The 18,077-nt window shown below is 39.0% G+C and overlaps 1 protein-coding gene across 1 annotated transcript in view; it reads left to right on the top strand.

Annotated features, from left to right (window-relative positions):
- Positions 1–18,077, top strand: part of NEBL (nebulette) — a 340,699-nt gene that overhangs the window by 104,858 nt on the left and 217,764 nt on the right. The window lies entirely within an intron of this gene.

Here is an 18,077-nt window from a genome sequence, read left to right as displayed (position 1 = left end):
GGACATTTCCCCTTTAATTATTAAAATAAAGTAGCAAATGATAAAAATCTTAAAATTAGGTTATAACCTGGCACTAAAGAATCCAAAAATTTTAAAAACAGGAAGCAAATGAGAAGTCACATGTCTGCCTTTATTTCTTGGCCAAAGAGGATTTATTTTTTTAAGAAGTTGGACATTCAACAGTGTTTTTTGGTGTCTTCTGGGTTTGTGAGGACCGATGTTAATAGCATTTTGGGGTGGGTTTTCAGTTTTCAGCAGTCAGTGCTGCAAGGCTGGGATTTGACACCTGAAAGAAGACAAGCACGTTTCTTTAAATGTGTAAATTGAATTTTCCTACGAATTATGATTTGTTCAATACTTGAGCGGTCAGACTTAATCTCTGAGTGTAAATTTTTGGATTCTGTTAATTTACTGTAGTATTGCCTACAATTCAGAAACCATAAAGAAGGTTACTGACTTTAAACAAGTGGTGCAGAGTAAAAGTAATAATTTTAAAGAATTTTAAAGATACAGTTTTAATTTTAACAATTTATGGAAGCCTTTAGGAATCCAGATATATTGGAAGAGAAAAGCTTAATTTCCATTTTAGCAAAGTATTCTATAATTAACATTCTTCTGAGGATGTCTATTTTGGGTCTGTTATACCTTTTTATTTCTACCATTTCCAGTGAGCTGTTTACTGTATCATTCTTTCAGTTAATCAGTCTTTTAGTCACTCATTTTTTCATTCAATAGTTTTTGCAAGTTCCTCTCCTCCCCCCGGGAAGCATACAGGCAGTTAGGGATGACGGGATGTATACAAATGCCAATATAATGGGTGTCATAAGTGAGTTGCGCAAGAGCTGCTTTGAGTGTGCGGCTGGGAGATCAGAGAAGGGTTTATGGAACAGAGGCGTTTGAACAGGGCCTGAAAGGGTGGGTTGGTGTTGGCCTACCAGCCATCAGGCAGAGCACGTTCAAAGAAAATCAAAAGCAAATGTATCCAGCTGGAAATCTCAGTGCTGAGGAAAGAATCTGTGGACAGTTATGTGAATTTATTTTCTATTCTTTTAAACTATCCTTTCCAATCTACATACTTAGGCTACAGTGCTGCGTAAATGAGCATTTCTCAGGATTTGATCTGAGGAACACCAACTATGTGAGATGTTCCTGGCCAGCAAGGGCCAAATCTGAGCAATCCTGCAGTAAAGATCCTGTTTAACTTTGTCGATCCAAATGTATTTGATTACAGAGTACCCTCCCCCCCTTTATATTGAACAACAATTTTTTAATACCCCATGGAATCTATATTCCATGCAGCATTATTTAGGGAACATTGGTCAGCAATCATATTATCCAACCTTAGCTTTCTGTTTAAAGACATTTCCTACTTTGTTTTAAAGCAGTTCTGTAGAAAGGAGCTTCAGGTAGTGGTACTTAACGTTGTGGATATAGACTAGTGGGTCGAGTGCGTATAACTCACTTTACAATTCTTTCCTCCCACCTTGAACTTTGACAACTATTTTTATTTTATGGTATTTGATAGGTGATAATAGAAAGCAAATACATCATATATATATATGATTACGTAGCCTGATGAATCTGTGTTGAATAAATATAACAGCATTGTTATTAGATACCTAATCATTACTTGTTGAAAGAATGAAGGTTTGAGAGACCTCAGTGTTCTGGCTTGGCAGATACTTGCAACCCTCTCAGTAGGAAAAACGATGATATTAAAATATTTCCATCTACAGGATTCCCATCTACAATTCTTTTTGAGTAAAAAGAAAATCTAGTTTATAAATAAATTCATAATTCCTTTAATCATGTATGTGTGTCTGTATGCACAGATATGAGTCACATGCATGTTATTTTGTTAAAGAGAAAATTAAATTTTGGAGAATGATATCTAGCAGTTGTCCCTCCTAAATGGGAAAGTTAAGTATTCAAGGAAAGGAGATAATTATCTTGTTCATTGTGCATAGAAAGCACACTTGGAGATCTTGGATTTTTATGATTGCAGGCTTTCAAAATTCTGACAAGGCTGCTTCTAAATTAGTCAATGTCAAGTGCTGTCTTTTTGTAGATTGACAACTGGTTGGTGTTGCTTCATTTTATTGAAAGAAGAAAAGCATAAAAAATGGCTCCACCATCTGTTGGATGTGAAGCATCAGACGGAAGGGTGATGTAGTATGTGGTGAGGAAAGGGTACTGCTGAGCTATAATCTCAGACCCTTTCTAAGATACAAATTTTACTACATTCGGGAAAGATAACTACTTATGTCAGATTTAAATCTTTAGCGGAAGTGGTATAAGTAGGTTGTAGGAAGATATTGGTGAAAACGTATTTCTTTCTTGTTTGTTTACAGAGCAGTCTCTCCCCCTCCCCCGCCCCTTTATTTCCTGGGAAATGTTATTTTTGAACCAGAAAGGCAAAGTCTTCCTCTGAGAACTTAATTAAATGCTTCAATGGAGTGAACTACTTTTACTTTTCATGTGGTTTAATTTTCTAACTAAAAGCAAAGCGTGTCTGAAAGCCATTTGTTTTCGTTAAACAAAAATTAATGTATAGTGCTTATCAGGTGGAAAAGAAAATTATAGAGTTAAGAGCTTGTGGTCTGGAGGAAGGATCCAGGGTGTGCTGATAAATGTTTAACAACTGGCTCTCTGGGAACAAAAAGTCTGATTTGCAGTATTTGCCATTTTCCGTGGTGAAAAGACTCCCACCATGGTTAATTTCAAGCCACGGACCAGACATCACGGAAGATGGAGTCCGGAAGAGATACACAATAGCATGCATTGTACAGTGCTTTCCTTTACAATACAGTAGATGTAAATAATGCCAAGAACATTGATAATAATACACAGTGTGGTAAAATAATTAAGAAGTGATAAGATTTGATGAGTATTACTTTTGCTTGTATTATAATAATTTATTTAACTCTAAGTTTATATAATTTGATTTTTAAAAATGGCTGTATTTAGCAGCTTGCCCACAACATTCCTGAAAATTTAATGATTGGCTCTGATAAGCTAGCATGAGATGGCTGCAGTTCACAGACCACTGGTGGGGGCAGACCTATGTTAGATTTCTGTGCCAACACTGACTAGCTGTTTGATAAGAGTACTTACCTGATAGGGTTGTTGGGATGATTAAATGAGATATTGAATAGAAGTCCTTAGAGTAATGCCTGACACTATAGTAAGTGCTCAATAAATGTAAGCATTTATTAGTGTTTGATCTTTTATAGTAAAGGGAATGCAGGATGGCTCTCTCTATAGGTATCCTTCTAGTTATTTTAAACTACAGATGACCCTTGAACAATGCGAGGGTTAGGGGTGCTGTACTCTGTGCAGTTGAAAAATCTGCGTATGACTTTGACTCCCCAGAAACTTTACTAACAGCCTACTGTTAACTGCGATAACATAAACAGTTATTTTGTATATGTATTTTCTATGTTATATGTATTATATACTGTATTCTTACAATAAAGTAAGCTAGAGAAAAGAAAATGTTATTAAGAAAATCATAAGGAAGAGAAAATACATTCACAGTACTGTACTGTATCATTGATGCAGTAAGTATATGTCATCTGTTTACAAGGTGAATCGTCTATCAGTACCTACATCAATATGGTCTTATATGATGTAAAACACTGTAGATGTTGTATGTATACAACACTAGACATCAAAAGTGAAAAGATTAAGTGAAAAAGAAATTCATATTTATTTACAGCATTGATCCATGCATTGCTCATGAAGAAGCAGCAATATGATTGCTTTATGGTCTCCCAGTGTCATCGATAGGATTGCTCACAGTAGCCTAGCCTATACACTAATGAATGAACCATTATAAAATCTTTATGGCATACAGTGTTACAGTCATATCCATAACACAGTATTGGAAACATCGTTACATTAAAAAAAAAAACTCACTTACCTGAGATGATAGGCTGATAAGCAGTCTCTCCACTTAGAGAGAGAGGCATACTTTATGGTACTGTAATTCTTTGAAAGCAAAGTGATAAAACAGTAAGAAAAGGCACACATTATTAATTTTATATTAAATATCACTTACCATATGCATATATAAGGATAGACTAGTATCTACATATATTTTATGCCTTCATTACATACCTAACTTTTAATTTTTTTGATATTCCTAGGCGATGTGGTTAGTCTATGAGTTTTTTCAAGTTGTTGCAAATCTCCAAAAATTTTCCAATATATTTATTGAAAAAAATATGTGTATGAGTGAACCTATGCAGTTCAAACTTGTGTTGTTCAAGAGATTAAAGCACTCATTTTTATACATAAAAATGATTTTATGTGTAAGCTGAAGGTTGGTAATAAGGGGCCATAAGCTGAAGGTTGGTAATAAGGGGCCATAACCTCAATTAGTATAACCTTTTAAAATTGTATTTTTTGTTTTTAGTAAAAGAAGTTTCTCTTTCGCATAAAAAATTCTCCTTTTTCTCCATGGTTTTTTCCATGTAGTCTGGATCTTCCCTCAGTTTTATTGGAAAGGATAACATTGTCTTTATTCTGTCTGCACAATGCTATTGTGGTATTGATGCCAGAGTATCTTTGTAAGCTTTTGATACAGGAAGCATCTGTAGCTTTAGAATGAAGCTGGCAAATTATTCAGAGTCCAGAAAAGACAAGTGAACATTGAGGCTGCCGTGGGGGTTTTGGGGTTTGGAGTAAGAGGAAAAATCAGTTATTTTAAAAATAAATGATCAATCAGATAATTAAGTCTAAATCATTTAATATTAACCATTGAAATATTTTCAAATAATTAATAAGCACCATCATATTAAGTTGAACATCACTAATTTAGAATCTGAAAATTCAGATGAAAAGTCATTAAAGTTTTTTTTTTATTGAGCAAAACATTCAAATTATTTTCCCTGTCTGAAATTTCTGGATCTCATGGGTAGGCAAAATCTAGTCTAAAACCAGAATTCTTTAATGTGTAACTTTTATTTCAGTCCAGTAGATAATTTTGTTGATTGGCATGTTTATGATTTAAAGTGACAAAATTTCACTAACAGTAGTTTGAACCAGCGGTTATCAGTGTTTTTGGCCTCAGGATCCCTTTAAACTCTTTAAGATTATTGAGGAAAAGTTTTTGTGTTTATTGATTGATATTTACCATTTTAACAATTAAAAGCCTTTATAATATTTACATTTATGCATTAAAGTTTTCTGTGCTTTGTTTATAGATTGATCCTACAAAATTAAATCTTATAAAAACAGCATTGAAAGTTAGGTTGTATAAACAATCTACCTGGGAGAATAGATACATATGTGGCTTGGTTCAGTAAGAAGGAAATATAATTGTTGTAAGTCCCAGTCCTGAACTAAAGTGTACCAGAAATGTAACTTTAATTTCCTGTAACGACTTAATTTCTCCTCAAGTCCTCATTCTGGTGGGGTGATGAAAACCCAATGTAAGTAAATGTAGGATTTCATCCCCCTTTCCCCAAGATTGTGGCTAAATTACTGGGGATTTGCTGCCAGGACCTTGGAGGAGGCCTTATCTTGACCTTATCACCTGGTTCTCAAGGCCAGGCTCACACAGGTCACCCCTGAGATGTCTCTTGTTCCTTTGTCCACAGCCTTCTTGGTTCTAGTGGTTCTGTGTCCTGCATGGAATTACATACTAGGGCACTGTGGTCCCCGGACTCCATAGGCCACCACTGACTCTCGGGACTGCCAATGGCCCTTTTTCTGCCTGGACTTGGGGCTCTGAGCCAGGCCTAGGCCTGCAGTCCCCTCTCTCTATTCTCTTTATTCCCCTCCCCTCTTCATCTGAGTGATACTCTCTTAAGGGCACTTTCTCTGTGATTTCTTTTCCTCTCAAGGGCCAATCAGCATAGTCTCCTTAATGGTCTCAGGCATCAGGAGATACAAAAGCAAGGACTAGCCGGGCCTTTCTGCTTTCTTCCTTGTCATCCCCCAACAAGACTGTGAACTCTGGAAGGAGTCAGAGTGAGTGAGAGGTTGGGGAGATGGAAGGGGAAATACTGGGAGGAAAAAAATCAGTTGGCATTTCAAAAATCTTCCCTGGCCACATCATCCTATGCCTTTAAACCCTGCCAGTCACAGAGTATACCACACTTGGAGGTCCAGTGGATCCTCAGATTTTTTTATGGTTTTTAATTTATTTTTTTCTTGCTTTGCTTCTGTGAGTTCAGTGTTTTTCAAACTGCGAATTGGACCCATTCCTGGATTAGGACATTGATTTGGTGGGCTGAGACCAGCATTAAAGAAAAAAAAAGGAATCTACTAGAACAAAGTAGAAAAATGTTAGAGATCATCAGACAGAACAGATGTCTATATTGTTTGGAAACCTCCATTTTATATACACTTTGTGTATTGGGCTGTGGGGTAAGATGCATTTCTTACTGTGGGCTCTAGTCAGAGCTTTAAAAACACATTCTCAGTTGCCACTGAATTTGGTGTATCTTAAAATTTCTTGTTACTATGGAAAATGTCCTATTTTAATATTTAAAAAATATAGAGTGCATAGGTTGCAAACTTGAGTTGGCTTGACTGAAAATGTCATATTTTTGTCCTCATAGTTCGATAGGGTATAAAACTATTTTCCTTCAAAATTTCAAAGCCATACTTTTGCCCATAAGACTGATGATACCTGGGTGACCACCTCTCCTGCCAGTGGAATATGCTGTGAATGGGGAGTAAATGGAGAAGGGAAAGGGCCCAAGGAGCCGGCTGGTTTTCAGATAGCCTGGTGACCCTGCTGACATTTCCAGAGCCCCCTTATATCTGGTCAACAGTTTTGACTCTATCCATTAACTATCAACTAAGGTGTCTTTAATCTTTCCTCTCTACAGTCAGTGCTTTTAAACAACTAACGTTGTCTCTCTCTCTCTGTATGTATATATATGTATTTATTATATATGTGTTTATGTACATTTAAAAAGTATTTCCATTGGACTTTGGGTGGGAGGTGCTTGGTTTGCCACTTGAGTCAAACATATTGAAGCGAATATGTACAATTTTGAAGGTAATAACTATATTCCTTTTAAAATAGAGCATTTCATTCAGACCTTTCACAGAGGCCCTCTTTTCTCCCTGTGTCATTAACCTGTGATGGAAAAGGGTTAAAGCTGCACATCCTTCTCTTCATCCAAGGCACTGAACACAGCGGCAGTATAGGCCTACTGGGTTTTCGTTAAATTGTATAATCAATAGCCAGAAAAAAGTACATTTAGAGAAGAGTTGATCTGTTTTGTGGTTAGACTCTGCCTGAGGTACCTAGGAAAGGAATGTGACTTGCTTAGAGGGAGACAGGCAGGGACACCGTAAGTAGTTGGTGATGTTGTCTACTATGAGTTCTTTTTCTCTAACTCACACTGGTATAAAAGATGCTAATTTTGGTACAGTTTCCTTTGTTTCCCCCCAGTCTGCCTATTCTGAAACCACATCAAATGAATTATTGTACACAGTTCGGCACTGAACAAATTGAAGTATGTTGAAGTTCCTCTACTCCACCAGAATATATCGCTAATTGCATAGTGGAGGCTGATGGTTAAATAGCTTTTAGATTCTTGATATTACTTTCATAGCCTGTAAAGTTAGGAAACAACTGATCTGCAAATTGTCAAATAAGTAGAGTCTGTGGAAGGCAAGGAGATTTAGCCTGTGGTCCAGGATGTTTGGCGGTGGTTGCCTGGAGTGCTATGTTGAGAAGAACGTTGGGTCTTTTCTGGACCCTTCAGGAGGAGTGTTGTGAATTAGTGATGTCTGCCCTGAGCATGGGTGGTGACACACGGGCGAAGTATAGACCAATATGCCGGTGGTAGTGGCTCTTCTTCCTAGTTTCCCACAATTTATTTGATTTGATTTTTGGCCATACATTTTTCTGTGAGACTATAACATTTTTACCAAAAATGCACAGCTGGGTATAATATCACATTTTTAGGTTTGCGTAGGTCTTTCTGAAAAATAGAATTATGCTTCCCCCTCTTTCTTTAGGCTTTAAATAATTATTTTTATGGATACTGAGTATTTGCTATAGGTACTATATTTATTATTATTTTTAGCAAAGGAAGATAATGTGATGTTTCTTGTGTTTCTAATGTTCTGTTTTCCTAGGAACTTTGTTTTTAATATTTTTCAGACCGTGGTAATGCCTCAGACACTTGAGTCCCAGATCTGCGTGTGTTCTCTTGGCTCTAGTCACCAGCACCTTTTGGTGGTTCCTGGGCACGAATCACAGAGCTGCCCAGCTGCACGTGCGCCCCTGTTAGTACATTCCCACGGTCAATGTCGGCAACAGCATAGGGCACAGACTCTCCTCTACCAGCTCATATTTTTCTTAAACAGCATCTGGGGTGTGTGTGTGTGTGTGTGTGTGCGTGTGCGTGTGAGTATTAATTACTCACCTTTTACAGAGTAATTCAAAATCTAGGTGATATGTTCCAATAGCTTGATAAGCATTTCATAGTGTGGTCGGTTTTCTGTGTAATCCCTTTTATCATGGCCTCTTTTGTAAACACACGATAGAGGTTACAATGGAGTCCCGCCGAGGAAGTAATTCAGAGGGTGGCAAGTTTTTGACCCTTACAGACAGAAAGAGAATTTGGTAAATCGTTAGGTTATTGACTGCCCTTTAGAGAGCCAGGGGTTTGCTTTCTGTACCTCCTTTCAGCTGGGCTTGTATTTCATGTACGGGAGGCCTACATTATCATAATCCATTTTTCGCTTTTATGTGATCTACCAGCGGCTCTCGTAACCCTCCTTTCTGAAGAGCACTCCCCATTTACTTGCTCTAATTCACCGTCTTTTTTTAAATCATAAAAATTGATGTTTTGCAACCAGTGGCATTATATGGGAGTTGTTTATGGAGGTGCTGCAGGGAAGAATAGTGGTAGAATTAAGCACGAGATGACGGCTGGGGAGAGAAATCTATGAAGAGACATCACATCAGTGACATAGCAAGAGAGTGAAAGAAGCATGTTAAACTCCAAGATACTGGAAGAATATCATGAGTAAAATTATAATATGTCTTTCGCTGACGTTGGATAGTGTTAATCATACACTAACAAATTTTTACTTAAGGAGTTATATTAGGTAGAAAATGCCCAGATTGACCCCAATATGTAAAAAAGATATTATCTTAAAATGCTTCTACCCATTAGATGTTAATTTCCCTGGCAGCGCTCAAACTGGAATATTAGTAGAAATAATGTGGAATTGTTTTTACTCAGTGTTATCATCTAGGTCTTAAAACATTTGCTATGAGAATTTCCTAATTTATACAATTTTACACATCTGAAAGGATAACCAAAGTAGGATGGTTTTTGCAAATTATTAATAGTTATGGAATTTCTCAGGAACTTTTATTCAAAGGAGAAAAACTTCCAGGTTTTCTCCTTCTCTTACATAATATGCCATTTTCCATGATTGCTCTTTAACAAACAAAAACCTCCCAATACGATGAACGTGAGTTTTAGGATATTCTTTTGGAGAAAGAAGTGTAAATGGAGACTAGGAATGTGAGAGCCTACACGCTTTGCCCTTGAAGAACCAGGTAAAGAAGCCCAGTGCGTGGCTTTGGGTGTTCAGGCCCTGTGAGATTTCCAGGTGGGAAAGAAAATGGTAGGAGAAACCCCCTGATGTGTCTGGCAAAGTGTGCTTAGGCAGCAGAAGCATTTACAAAGGAAGGCCCGTGGCAATTTGGAGCTGGCTTCAGTTCAGATTTTTTCGGCCATGGAGGAGGTCTTCCTTAAACAAATCTGTTAACATTTTAGTTTTGGGGGGAGCACAGCACATGGTAGATGTAAACGCACCAGTTCATATTTCTGTCTGAAGCAGCTGCATCTCACCACCCCTGAGACCCCATCCCTTCATGAGTAGGTCTGATTTGATCTAGTCTTCAAAGCTGTGCCTGGCCTGTGTGTCCTCATACTGCGTTTGTCCCTCTTGCTCCTTTGCCGTTAGAAACGTCTCTGTGCAGAGCGCGGGGCTCCTTGGGCCCCTCCTGCTGGATGCGTTTTCTTCGTGGAGGTCTAGCGGTTGTTTCTCATGTTTAGTGTGTGATGGCAGATCCCAGCCTGGGTTAAAGTCTTTCTCTCCTTCTCTCTTCCCCTCCCTTCTCATCCTGCCTCTGTCCCCACCCCAGTTTCATGCTGTTTCCTTTTCTCACTGTATCTGGGCTCCAAAGCAGCCAACCTCAGGGAAGCTCTATCCAATGGGGCAGGATACACGTATGAAGAGTTGATATTACAACTGAGACAGCTTTCATTTCTTTTCATGATTCCGCTGTCATTCCATGTGGCACACGTTGGCATCCTGCTTCTTCCTGCCTTGGAGGCAGACTGGTGGTCCTCAGTCCACACTGGTGAGTCCTGCCCGTGGTTCACGTCCGGGCCGGCTCTGAGACCCCTTTTGATTGGTGGGTGTCCATGATGTGCTGGTTGTTAGATAGGTTGAATACCGCCCCGTGGAGAGACATTACTAGTGTTATTGTTACAAATTCCGTATTTCACATATTTGATATATTTATTCATTTTGTGTCTGTTTGCTTGACCTAGCGATAAATGGGAGAGGGGTGTTGAAATCTCTCACCATATTGGTGAATATGCCAGTTTTCCTTGTCATCAATGTTGCATGCACGTGCACACAATCTCTCTCTCTCTCTCTTTCTCCCTCTCGCCTTATATATATGTATATACATATATACACACACACATTTTTAAAAAAATCTGCATTTAAGATGATGCTTTTTTGGTGACTTAAGCCTTCATCACTATATAGTGTCTCTATTCTTAATAATGCCTTTATTTTAAAAGTATATTTTGTCTCATTTTAATATAGCTATTTTATAGTGGTGTTAAAAAATATGACTATATATTGATCTTTTAGCTAGCAGATGTAACCTATTTACATTTTTGTGATTATTGAATTGTTTCTCCCAACTGTTAAATTTCCATTTGTCTCATTTATTCTACGCTGCTTTTTGTTTCTATTCTTTCTTTTTTTAAAATTTTATTGAGTTAGAGTTTTGGCACTTTTAAAAAATTTGATTTTTCCCTTTTATAGGATTTGAATTTATGTGTTATATTTCCATTCTTTGTGGTTACCCTTAGAATTTTGTCACATTTATTTAAGCACAGTTTAAAATTCAGTAATGTCTTAACCTTTCTCATGAAGAACAGAAGGACCTTAGAATGCTTTATTTTCATGCTACCTTCTCATTTTACCATCAGATGTTTTAGCTTTGTCTTTTTCCATACAATGTTGTGTGTATGTGGGCGTGTGTATGCGTATGCATGTGTGTGGTGCATTGCATTTAGCATTTTATTTTATTTACCATTCCTTTTTGCATTTTAGCTTGTCCTTCTGGAATTATTGTCTTTTTTTGCTGAATTGCATCCTTTATAAGTAGCTTCATAGACGACCCTGGTGGTGGTAATCTCTCTCAGGGCCTGGTTATTTTAAAATGTTTTATTTTTCACTTTTTAAAGATAATTTTGAATGATGTGAAACAATCATTATTGCTACAAAATGGAGTTGTTCTAATTTGGGAGATACTTAAAATTATGTTCAAACCTTCTATCATCTCCCCACTATCCAATATAGTTATGATCTTGACCCTTGGATAAAATTACTTCCTTGGGTAAAATCAGAGCATAAAAAGATGGTCCAAAGAAAAGTCATCAGGCCCTCACCTGACTCAGAAAGGCAGAACTGAAGAGTCAAATTAATAACGTGAGGTCAGAACTTTTGCCTTTTAAATGTTCTTAAGAGATAAGGTTGCATTTTCTTAAAGCAGGTAATATACTAAAAATGTTAATACAGTACCTCTTTCATGAATGATAAGTTGTTAGGCAGAAGAGGGCCTAAGGTCCCCAAGACTGCCCCCAGGTTTGATGATTCTCTAGGAGGCCTCTCAGGACTCAGCCTAGAGTCATACTTGTGGCTATGATTTATTACGGCGAAAAGATACAAAGCAAAACCAGCAAAGGGAAAAGGCACGTGGGGCAGAATCCAGAGGAAACCAGGCATGGGCTTCCAGAGTTCTCTCCCAGAAAGTCACACGGGACACGCTTAGCTCCCCCAGCAATGAGCTGTGACAACACGTGTCAAATGTTGCCAACCACTCAAGCTCGTTAGAGACTCAGCTCCCAGGGTTTTTAACCGGGGGCTCTTTACAGAGGCACCTCTGCCTGGCAGGTACCCAAACTCCAAACTCCCAGAAGGAGAGCAAGTGTTCTGCATCAACCTTACTGTTTGTACAAACAGCTTAGGCACAGTGTTCCACCCTTATCAACGAATGGTGGTGGGAACCCTCCCAGAATCCAAGTTCTTAGACACTAGCCAAGGGCCAACCTTGAAAGCTGGCTTTTCATATATAGCGTTTGGCCCTGCTCTATTTACTCTTTTCTGCACAGGGCCCATCAGTAAATAATGATATAATAACAAATGCTTTTGACACCTGAGTTCTGTTCTCAGATTTTCTAGTTTGAGTAGAACTGTAACAGTGGTCGGAGAAACAAAAAACTGGAGAGGGTGGGTAGACTTAGGTGCTGGTGAGGAGGAGACTCAGACAGGAGTCATTGACCCGCACTGTGGCACAGGATTAGAGGGAGATGGCAGGCCATTTGACTCTGCCAGGCAGGTGAGACTGAAAAAACAGATCAGATATCTTTTTCTGGAAGATCTCTTGGAAAATCTTGAAACAGCTAGCAGTTGGAAACAGCTAGCCGTCTTAAAATTAGCGGCCTCCTGTAATGTTAGAGATCTATTATGTAGGGTCCCCAGCCTCAGCACTGCGGGTATTTGGGGGGGGGGGGTCCTGTGCACTGCAGGAGGTGGAACAGCATCCCTGGCCCCTGCTCACGAGACGCCAATAGCACCTGTCTCCTCACCGCCTCCCCCGGTTGTGACCACCAGACATGTCTCCTGACATTGCCTGTCGCTGGCTACCCTCCAGGGACAGTGCTTGAGAACCATTGTATTACTACAGCGTTTACAGTAAATAAATTCATAACCATCTTAGCTTTATCTATCTAAGTGGTTTACTCATATCTCACATTTATAGTAGTTTTCCATTGATAAAGCTCTTTCATGTGTCTCTAGCAAGAAGCTATATAGATGAAGGCAATGAAGGCAATGAGACACAGAGGTTAAGGCACTTTGCAGTAAAGCAAAGAGAAAGTAATAGTAGAAATAATAGTAATAATAATATTTTTTGTTATTAATAATAGATACTTGATTGAGTGCCTATGACGAGCCAGACACTGTTTGAAATGCTTTACAGGTGTTCATTTTGCAACAAGCGTAACAAGTGCTATCATTGTGTTGATTTTACAGATGAGGAAATTGAGGCCAGAGAGATTAAGAAACCTTCCCAAAGGCGCACGCACAGTAGGTGGAAAAGCCAGGTCCAGACCCAGGCCATTTGGCTCCAGTGCTCTCGTGACCCCTGGGCTCTGGATAAAAAGTGAGAGGTTCTGGATTCTTGCTCTTCTCTGTGTTCTGTCTCATTACTATCTCTGTGGAGGTTGCCATTTGCTTATTACACTGCTTTCCTCACTCCGCCCAGCTCTGGTCTCCTGGTTTACATACAACTTTTCCTATATTCTTATAGACTGAATCTCACAGAGATGAAAAAATTGGGAAGCCCTCTTTTTGTGACCTAACTTTGCTGTTTCAGTTGTAGTCTTCTGTGATTATCTTGATTCTTTCTCTTTTTATTTATTTTTAATGTAGCATTTCATCGAAATCTGGATTTGTTGCAGCTGTCAGCCTAATCTTGACGCATACGCTTCGTCCAATTCCTGCATATTTCAGCTAAGAGGCTTCTGTTTATGATGCTTAAACATTTCACGATATTCTTCAGATCTTTCCACCAGCTCCCAATGTGTTATTTGTCATAGTTCCATGATTATATTTTATTATCCAGGAAATATATTAATGTACCAATTTATCCACCCCATCTTTTGTTTTTTTTTTCTTTTTACTTTTTTCCTGATTCCTTTTGAACATGCGTTTTTCATGCCCCCATGCCTTATGCCCCAAGTTCTGTCCCCTAATATGGACAAGGAGAAAATGTCATTCTTCCTCGAAGCCTAGTGAAGAAATCATCTTTCCTGGAGCTTTCTTTTCAAGACATTTATTTTAGGAAGACCTTCTACAATCATTTAAATGCAGTATTTGTGTAGAGCTAGAATTAACTGTATGGTACCGTCAATTAGTTTTAAAATGCTTTGCTTCTCTGTTCCTATGATCCCATGAGGGACCACTGAGCCCTCAGTTTATTTCTGGGTCTGTTTTTCTTTTGTGGGTGGGGTGGTGAGTGGGTGGGAGTTGAGACTATGGCTTCAGAGCAGAATGTCGTCAGATTAGTTTAGATGGACATTTTTACATGGACATGATGTTGAGAAATCCAGGATTTTCAGATGTGTCCACTTTGGCAAAATTCATTCGGTTTCTCCAGATGTTGTAATTATTATTTTTTATGTAAATAGTGTGTGCTGCCACATCTGTAATTACATTTACTACTCCTGTGTCTCATGGTTCCAACTCATGAGACCATTCCACTCTCTTTTGATTGTTAGGCACTTTTTCCCAAGACCCTAGTCACTTGAATTTTGCTAGCTCTGAAGATAACTTTGGTCCCCAAAGCCTTAGGTTTTAATCCATTATAGTACTCATGACTCCCTAGTAGTTTCAGATATGAATTCCTCCTTTCCTCGGCATTTTTTATTGTGGTTATTAATACTAAGTTGAATTTTTCTTCTGGATCAAAAATTTGGATAGTTTCTTCTTGTTATTCATCTTTAGAGAAAGTTATGTTACCCATTATTACAAAATCATTGAATTTTAGGATTGGGAAGGATATTGGAAAAAGTGCCAAGTATTACAATCTGTTTATAGTCCTCAGTATGCTCAGCATGTCAGTATGTTTGTTGCTTTGGCCGTCAGGTGAGCAGAGTATGTCCTCTAAAAAGAAAGAAAGAAAGTAAAAAGCAGAAGCTTTTCAATTTGTTTTTCTTTTCAGTGTAAAACCTTGTTCCAAATAGAACTTAGTATGGGTTCCCAATATCAAACGTGTTAAAGTGGTGTTTTATTTATATGCGTGTATTTTGTAAGTTCAAATCTATCACCTCTTCTCATTATAAAATCAAATGGTGGGAATAGATTATTATCATGAAATGATAACTTTAAAATGGGAGATATGAGTGGCAAGTGAAGTTTTGTTAGTATCCAAGTAGACATTGTTTTGGCCTGGTGTGGGCCAAGTTCATGTACATACAGAGAAGCAATTGCAAATTGAATGTCCTGCGCCCCCCCAACAGTTCAATTTTCCATCTTAGAATGCTGTTTACTTAAAAGTTCTGTTTAATTTTTAAATTATGTTTACTTAAAAATTCTGTTTAACATTTAATTTGTGTTTAATTTAAAATGTAATTTTTAGCTTTTAAACATAATTTTTAATTAAACATAAATGGCAGGAGAAGGTTGTCCCCTCAAAGTCTGCCCCTAAACTGAGTTAACCTGCAAGTTAGTACAGTACAGTCTCAACGGGTTAAACTTTCTGTAACATATTTGAGAGTAGATTTTAATTACAGTTTCAAACGTAGTTAAAATACATACATAACATTTTTGAATTAAACATTGTGGAAATCCTGAAAATCTCTGTGAAACTTTATTCCACAGAATGTATTTTGAAAAAAAAAAAAGTGCTAATTTGTTATTTTAGCTTTAAAGTGTAGCAATACATACATAATGGCTACATTTTAAAGTCCAATGAAGTTCAGCTTTCCAAGATTGAGTTGCAAACATTCTGAAACACACTGAAGTTGTCTGTCCAGCTTCACCTGTCTGGAGCACAGTTCAGAAGTAGCCCCCAAGTAATCTATAAAAATATCGAATCCCTGTGTCGTACACTTGAAAGTAATATAATGTTGTAAGTCCACTATACTTCAATAAATTAAAAAGAAAAAGAAGTAGCCCCCATAGTGTGTAGCTGACACGAAGTCTCTGACTTCAGGATAAAGGGAGGGAGACACCTTGCCTATTACAGCTTCCTCACTTGAACCAGTAACTCTAGTTTTACCAACATTTCACTAAACTTGACTACTCTCTAGTTACTTACCCTGGGATAGAAGAAGGAAACCAGAAGGGAAGAAGGCTGTGCAAGGCCAACTGCTGTGTGTGAGAAATGATCTCTTTGCCAGTCCAACAGACATAGAAGTGCAACGATCTCATGGGATTTAGGCCATCCCAACCTTTGTAAACTTTGAAAGCACTACTGCTTTGTATCATGATCTGATAATGTCTGTTTAGATGACCCTGAGTTATCATGAAAAAATTTAAATTAGGTTTGTATCTGCTCTAAGAAGGCAAGAAAATTATGGTGAAATAGTGAGGCTTAGAGGACTTTTGAGAAACCACAGGAAGATTTGGAGGGTGGACATCACCAAGGAGAGGGGCCAGGGAGAAGGAAACAGGGAGTGGGGGCTCTTTGAGGGGCGGCTCTGAGCTCCACAGCTTTTGTGGTGATAGAGTCACAGCAGCCGGAGATGTACCCTCCGTGCCGGCTGGGCATGGGGAGCAGAGGCAGTCGCTGGTGTTCGTAACCACACGTGGGAGTAGACGCCATCACCTCACCACCAGGAGGGCTTGTGTGTTTGCATATGTGTCATTATGTATGATGTAATGCAGTGAATCTTTCTGTAGCCTGACACGCACTGTAGTCATGTGGCTTCTTCTCTCCCCTCTTTCTCCTACCCTCCTCCCTCCCTCCCTTCTTCCCTCCCTTCTATTCTTCTTTCCACAAATATTTACTGAAGTCATATGAGCCAGATGCTGGTAGGTGCTGAATGTGCTCTGACAAGGGACAAGATAGCCTGTTCTTGTGGCCGCGGAACTTTCCTTGTACTGTGAGACAGAGACATGTCAATAGGAACATACAAATGAATACGAAAAGATATTATAATGAAACAGAAAGTACATTCCAGGACACATTTGCGAGACCAGGAAGGCTTTCTGGAGAAAGTGAAATCTAAGGCGAGACCTAAGAGATAAAGAGGAGTTAGCCAGAGAAGTGGGGTGTTCCAGGCCAGGGTAAAGCATGCAGGGGAAGAGGTGGGAAAGAGAAGGGTGAACTTCTCAGCCAGAGCGTGGATGTGAGCGAGAAGTCTGCAGAAGGCTCATCGTGGGGGCCTTGGGGGACCGGAGGCTGGACTTTTTTCTTGGATCAATGGGAAGCCATGGAAAGGTTTTACTCAGAGGAGTCAGGTGATCAGGTTGGCATTGTGGAAAGTTTGCTTTGGCGAGTTGGATTGGAAGGGCAAGACTGGCAAGTGTTGTAGTTACCTAAAAGATAAACGTGGCCTAAAATGAAAAAATGCAGTGGAGACGGAGAGAAGTAAATATAATCAAGACATATTTAGGAGATAAAATCAATAGACTTGGCGATGGATTGATTAGATGTGTGAGGAGTCAAGATTACTCCCAGGTTTCTGGTGTGGGCAGCTGGGCACTGATTAATGAAAGAGAGACTACACGGGGAAGAAATCGTTTTGGGATTGTGGTGGGATGATGGACTGTTGGATTTCAGACTGAATGTGTGGTGAATATGGGGTATGCACGAGTGGAAATGCCAGTGGCTCTGAAATTCAGGAGGGAAAGCTGGGCTAGAGTTGTAGATTTGGAAGTGATCAGCATGGTTATAGGGGATACCCAGAGCTGTGAGAATGAATGAGATCACCCCGGCGATCACCCAGGCGTACACTGAGAAGAGAAGAAAGCCTGTTAGAACCCTGAAGGAGGATGGGCAGAGAGGAGCCCCCAGGAGACAGAGGAGGAACAGCTAGAAGGGGAGAAGCTGGCCAGGAGTGTGTGGGGACAAAGACACCGAGGAAGAGGATGGAGGAGAGGCTAAGCAAGAGGAAGCCCAAAAGATGTCTGTTGGATCCTCTGTGCTGCAGGAAGCCATTATAGCTTTAACCAGAGAAACGTCTGGAAACAGGAGCTAGAATGCATAGCATTGAGGAGAGAGCTGGAAGAGATGAGCGGAGACAGTGAGCTTAGTCCTCTTTGTAAGGAAGTTT

The sequence above is a fragment of the Eschrichtius robustus genome, chromosome 1 (assembly GCF_028021215.1).
Source record: "Eschrichtius robustus isolate mEscRob2 chromosome 1, mEscRob2.pri, whole genome shotgun sequence".
Classification (NCBI taxonomy): Eukaryota; Metazoa; Chordata; class Mammalia; order Artiodactyla; family Eschrichtiidae; genus Eschrichtius; species Eschrichtius robustus.
The sequence above is the reverse complement of the archived record's forward strand: the minus strand, read 5'-3'. Positions and strand labels throughout refer to the sequence as shown.